This window comes from Trachemys scripta, chromosome 7, assembly GCF_013100865.1.
Source record: "Trachemys scripta elegans isolate TJP31775 chromosome 7, CAS_Tse_1.0, whole genome shotgun sequence".
NCBI classification, from domain to species: domain Eukaryota; kingdom Metazoa; phylum Chordata; order Testudines; family Emydidae; genus Trachemys; species Trachemys scripta.
Genome location: NC_048304.1, coordinates 52,865,914 through 52,871,913, shown reverse-complemented (window position 1 = coordinate 52,871,913; position 6,000 = coordinate 52,865,914). Strand labels below are relative to the sequence as shown.

General features: G+C 44.5%; 1 protein-coding gene across 5 annotated transcripts in view; it reads left to right on the top strand.

The window, feature by feature from the left end:
• Positions 1–4,756: 4,756 nt before the first annotated feature.
• LOC117880273 (zinc finger protein 773-like) overlaps positions 4,757–6,000 on the top strand; it is a 46,159-nt gene continuing 44,915 nt past the window's right edge. For 2 of the 5 annotated variants that reach the window (XM_034776288.1, XM_034776287.1), the window contains exon 1: positions 4,758–5,030. The gene's annotated coding sequence lies outside the window, so the exon portion shown is untranslated. Of the gene's footprint in view, positions 5,072–6,000 lie in introns of all 5 variants that reach the window. The other 3 variants (XM_034776286.1, XM_034776284.1, XM_034776289.1) reach the window with 2 other exon arrangements.

Here is a 6,000-nt window from a genome sequence, read left to right as displayed (position 1 = left end):
AGGAAAAGCATCCGACCTCTGCCCCCTGCTCTGTCACAGACTTTCTTGGGCAAGTCACTCAGTCTCTCTGGGTGATGTGCTTCAGTTCTCCCATCCAGGAAGTGGGGCTGGGGGGCGCTTCCCGACCATGCGTGAGCCTTGGGAGAACTACACTGAAGATTAGGAAGATGCTCAGATACTGGAGTAATGGGGCGCAGGATATTAGCACCATTGTTTGGTATGGAGTCTGTTTGGAAAGAAAACAGTTCCCTAAAGTCTGAAAACATCCGTGTTCAGAGATAACGTTCTAAAATATGTCATGGAGCAGAGTGGTTTTCCCCCGCGTAGCCAGCCCCTCAACCTCATGCCAGCCCCCGCTCTGCCCTCAATCCGGCCCTTCTTCCTTCCCCCCAACCATCAAACCCCGCCTCCCCCATGGCTCCCCTTAAACTCCAAAATCGTATCGGGAGGAAAAATAATATAGAACATTACCAAAGACTTACCCCTTATAATAATAAATGATACGTTACTAATACATTAACCTTTGTGAGCTTGTACACGCTACTCTTTCTCAGTCTGTGCAGTTAATACCCAATGTACAGTTATTAACAAGAAAAAAAGAGATTACTCAACGATAGACAGAGTCACTTCCTCCCTTTGGCTGTAAGTCCAGCTCCACTCTCCTTAGATTTGATGTTCCTGTGGCTCTACCTCTTTGCACCCAGTTTATCCACAAGCGAGATTTCCTCATGTAGCGGGCCCTCGCTTTTCCATTAGACACCTTTGAACTGTATTCGTCAATAGACATTCAAACAGTCATTCTCTGTGTTCATTTACTTTGGGTCCTTAGTGGGTGGGCTTCTTGTTTACAGTTTTCATCTAACACAACTTTTTGATCAATTCCCTTTTTCACCAACTATATTTCCTTTCAGTTTTTGCCCTTGATACTCTCTCTCTCTAGTACATCTGTAGATTTTATTTCCCTCTCATTCCCTTCTCTAATGGTGTCTGCTCACATTCACAGTTCTATTTTTTTTCTGCTTCTCCTGACTTGAAATCTTCCCTATTTTTCTTCTTTCCTCTTTTTCACTTCCCAGGTACCTACTTCTAGTCTCCAGTTCTTCTTCTATTTTATCACCTCCCTCACCTCCTACCCCAGCATTGGTTCATCTGCTAGCTCAACATCTCCATTCTTCTCTTCCCTCCCTCTTCGCTCACAGCTTTTTCCAACTGCCACCTTTGGGCGGATTGTGAATCCTCTCTCACTGGCTGTCTCTCTCCCTGGGAACACCATTCTATGCTGCTGCCTCACAGCCACAGCAGGCGCTAGTGCCAGTGTCAGAAACAGCTTCCCATTGGAAGTAGCTCCTGGCAGCAGTTTCTGGCAGTATGCGTATCAGGTAGGGCTTGTGATTAATGTGCATAAGTCTTGTCAAGTAGTGTCAGGCTAAGCAGTTTTAGGCCTCAATCTTCTGGAAGTTGTAAGAAGCAAGTACAGTTGAATCCTGCAAGCATAAGCATAATCTAGCTAGGAAGCTTTATAGACTAAAAAGGAAACTCTGTAAAGGTAGATACAGACTTGTGGTTACTATGATCTGCAACCAAATACCTCTTTAAGCTAACTCAAGCATTTTTTAGTCTAGAAAATTGACCACAATTAGCCGCATAGCGTAGAGATGAGAAGAGCACAGGTGCACAGTTCATAAGTTCAAAACAACCGCAAATACCACACTGAAACATTTGGCCACCTTCATTGGTTGACCTGTTTTGAAACACGGCCAGCAAATACCGTATAAAAAAGGTGCAAAGACGCAAGTGTGTGTTGACCTAAAAGAGATCACTCTTTCTCAGGTTCACATACACCCCCTGAACCAAAGGGACTTGTGCTTCACTGACTATCTGTGCCTGGCCAATGCAGGAAATGATCAACTGAAGGTAATGTATCTTTGGAAAAACGCAGGGTAAGGCTTTGGAGTGAAGAGGTCTGGTTGTGCTCGAGCTAGTTAATCTTAAGTCTGTATTAATACTATAGTTTAATTATATTAGTAAATTGGTTAAGTTGTTTAAAAATAGTAGTAGTCAATAGTTAATCAATATATAGTAACTGTATATGTTTTGTGCCTTGCTGGAAGCAGGTACAGCGCTGGTGAAGCTAGTAATTTATCAACCATAATAGCTTTACAAGTCGCTGTGCCTTTCTTCACTATAAGATCAATAAAAGTTTATAAGTTGTTATATAAGGTTATAGGTAGGTTAAGGTTAGTAAAATATAGTTAATCAATGTATTAGTATTGCATATAGAATTGTATTTGTTGAGGGTGGTTACAGTACATGTGAAGTTGCTACGGAATCAGTAATAGTAGCGTTGCATGTGCTTGTGACTATTTTCAGTATTATTTACCTTTTATATGTGCACTTATAGGAATAGGTAGTTAATGCATAATATTAGTTGTACTTGTGCTTGTCTCTAGTATAACTTGCCATTTGTATTAATCCTCACTCAGTGCTGGTCTTTAATTCTGTTTTTCTTATTCTGTCTATGTTGCCGTTATGGTCATAAGTCATTAAAAATCTTTCTTGAGGAATAATTAGTTGTTTAGTTTCTCTTTTGCGGACACTACTCATTACATCTGGGTTGGGTGGTGGGAACTAGCGATCACCCAGAGCCCCACTAGGGCCCTGACGTGAGCCCCCCTAGGGCTCTGACGTGTGCCTCCTCCTTCCATTAAACTCCACAGGGCTGTCAAGCAATTAAAAAAAATAATTGCGATTAATTGCGCTGTTAAACAACAATAGAATACCATTTATTTAAAATATTTTTGGATGTTTACTACATTTTAAAATATATGAATTTCAAATACAACACAGAATACAAAGTGTACAGTGCTCACTTTATATTTATTTTTGATTACAAATATTTGCACTGTAAAAAACAAATAAAAATATTTTTCAACTCACCTCATACAAGTACTGTAGTGCAATCTCTTTATCATGGAAGTTGAACTTACCAATGTAGAATTATGTACCAAAAAACTGCATTCAAAAATAAAACAACGTAAAACTTTAGAGCCTACAAGTCCACTCAGTCCTACTTCTTGGGCAGCTAATCACTCAGACAAACAAGGCTGGTTATAATTTGCAGGAGATAATGCTGCCTGCTTCTTGTTTACAATGAGAACAGGCATTCACATGGCACTATTGTAGCTGGCGTTGCAAGATACTTATGTGCCAGATGCGCTAAAGATTCATATGTCCCCTCGTGCTTCAACCACCATTCCAGAGGACATGCTTCCATGCTGATGACGGGTTCAACTTAATAATGATACAAAGCAGTCCAGACTGATGCATATTCATTTTCATCATCTGAGTCAGATGCTACCAGCAGAAGGTTCATTTTCTTTTTTGGTGGTTTGGGTTCTGTAGTTTCCAAATCAGAGTGTTGCTCTTTCAAGACTTCTAAAAGCATGCTCCACACCTCATCCCTCTCCAATATTGGATGACATTTCAGATTCTTAATCCTTGAGTTGAATGCTGTAGCTATTTTTAGAAATCTCACATCGGTACCTTCTTTGCATTTTGTCAAATCTGCTGTGAAAGTGTTCTTAAAACTAATATATGCTGGGTCATCATCTAAGACTGCTATAACACGAAATATATGCAGAATGCAGGTAAAACAGAGCAGGAGACATACAATTCTCCCCCCAATGAATACAGTCACAAATATAATTGATGCATTATTTTTTTAACGAGCATCATCAGCATAGAAGCATGTCCTCTGGAATGGTGGCCGAAGCACGGAAGGGGCATAAGAATGTTTATCATGTCTGGCATGTAAATACCTTGCAACGCTGGCTACAAAAGTGCCATATGAACGCCTGTTCTCACTTTCAGGTGACATTGTAAATAAGAAGCAGGCTGCAGTATCTCCCATCAATGTAAACAAACTTGTTTGTCTTAGCAACTGGCAGAATAAGAAGTAGGACTGAATGGATTTGTAGGCTCTAAAGTTTTGCACTGTTTTGTTTTTGAGTGCAGTTATGTAACGAAAAAAAATCTGCATTTGTAAGTTACACTTTGACAATAAAGAGATTGTGCTTCAGTACTTGTATGAGGTGAATTGAAAAATACTGTTTCTTTTGTTTATCATTTTTACAGTGCATATATTTGTAATAAAAAATAATAATATAAAGTGAGTACTGTGCACTTTGTATTCTGTGTTGTAATTGAAATCAATATTGAAAATGTAGAGAAACATCCAAAAATATTTAATAAATTTCAATTGGTATTTTATTGTTATAAGTGCAATTAATGATGATTAATTCTTTTGAGTTAATTGCGTGAGTTAACTGGGATTAATTGACAGCCCTAGTATCAGGGTTTGTGTGCTTCGCTATCAGAATGAGCTGCCCTCCCAGCTTTCTCCCATGGGTAGCTCATTCTGACGGGTGGGGTTGCTGTAAGGTCTAACTCTGAAGTATGCATACCCCTGACAGGCTTCTTTAAATAATTTTATGATAAGATACAGTATAGATACACCAGCATATACCTGTATATTTCAACCTTAATTCAAAACCCAACCCATATATTAATTTAAAGATAGGCGCATAGAGACTAGTTTTATAGTTTATGGCTACTTGCAGCTTGGATCCCTCCTGCATGATCTCCTTAATGGTGCCCTTTTTTAGTCTTGCGCCTCCAGCCGGAGAGAGCCCCGCCCCCTGACCAGTCAGTACTGCTGCATCCGGGTTGGTGCTGACGGCGCAGGAAGCGGTTGCAGCAGCTGAGAGCAGGGGCGGGTCACTGGGAGGAGGGAGGCCGGAACCGGGGAGGACAAAGGCAGATAGATACTGCGCAACCCCACCCAGGCTCAGCACGGGACGCTGCTGCCTTCGTGTGATCTGGGAGCCCGAGCTGAGCCACTGCTGCTTCCCCGGGTCCTCCTGTCCTTTCCCTGCTTCCTCCTGAGCCCAGCCTGCGGTGAGGGGAGAGTTTCTCCAGCGGGAACCAGCCTCGGGCTCTGCCGACCCCAGCCCCTGTGCCGGAGACTCCAGGTGAGAGAGGCCTCGGGGACAGCGCTGGGAGCGGCAGGAAGGTGAGTCTCTAGCTCTGGGGCACTCGGAGCTCGCAAGCGGGGATCTTCTTCTCGGTAATTGTTAGTGCCCTTGCGGGCAGGGTCGGAGCTGGGTTAGCCTCAGCGAAGCTGCTTCCCTGGCTCTGCACCTAGCTCCTGTCCGGGTCTGCAGGGCCATTAAAGTGGGGAGGATCGGGGCGGGGAAAGAGAGTGGGCCCCAGTGGGTTTGGAAGGGAGGAAAATAAGCCAGCGATAGGGGGACGGGAGAGAGAGGACGCAATGGAATGAACTGAGCTCTTCTCCGCAGGCAGGAAGTGCCCGGGGAGAACAGCAGGTGATGGGGGAAGGGCTCCTCTGTTCTCTCCCCCGCCCTTATCAAGTATGGCTGTAACCTCCATGCAGATCCCCCTGCTCTCGAACGACTAGGGTGACTAGATGTCCCGATTTTATAGGGACAGTCCCAATATTCAGGGCTTTGTCATGTATAGGCTCTTATTACCCCCCATCCCGTCATGATTTTTCACACTGGCTATCTGGTCACCCTATGCATGACTGATCCTTTAGCAGGGGTGAAAGTGCCTCCAGACTTACCGGTAAGGGCTGGGGCCGACTCTGGCCCCTGGCAGGGGCTTGGGTGGAAGGGGTGGGGCTGGGGGTCAGCATTCCCCAGCTAGCCCTTCCAGGCTGCCTGACCCACATGGCCCAGGGCTCTAGTTGCAATTTAAAGGGGCCGTGGTAGCGGCGTCCAGAGCCCTGGGCCCTTTTAAATCACCGGCCCCGGGGAAGCTGCTCCCTTTGCCCCCCCCACCCATCGGTGGCCAAGGGGGGGGCAAAAGGGGGAGGGACATTAAAGTGCTGCCGGGTACTTTGCCGTGGCAGCACTTTAATGTTGCTGCCCACCCCCCATTGGTACGGTACAGACCCTACCAGCAGGGCTGCCAATGGGTGAG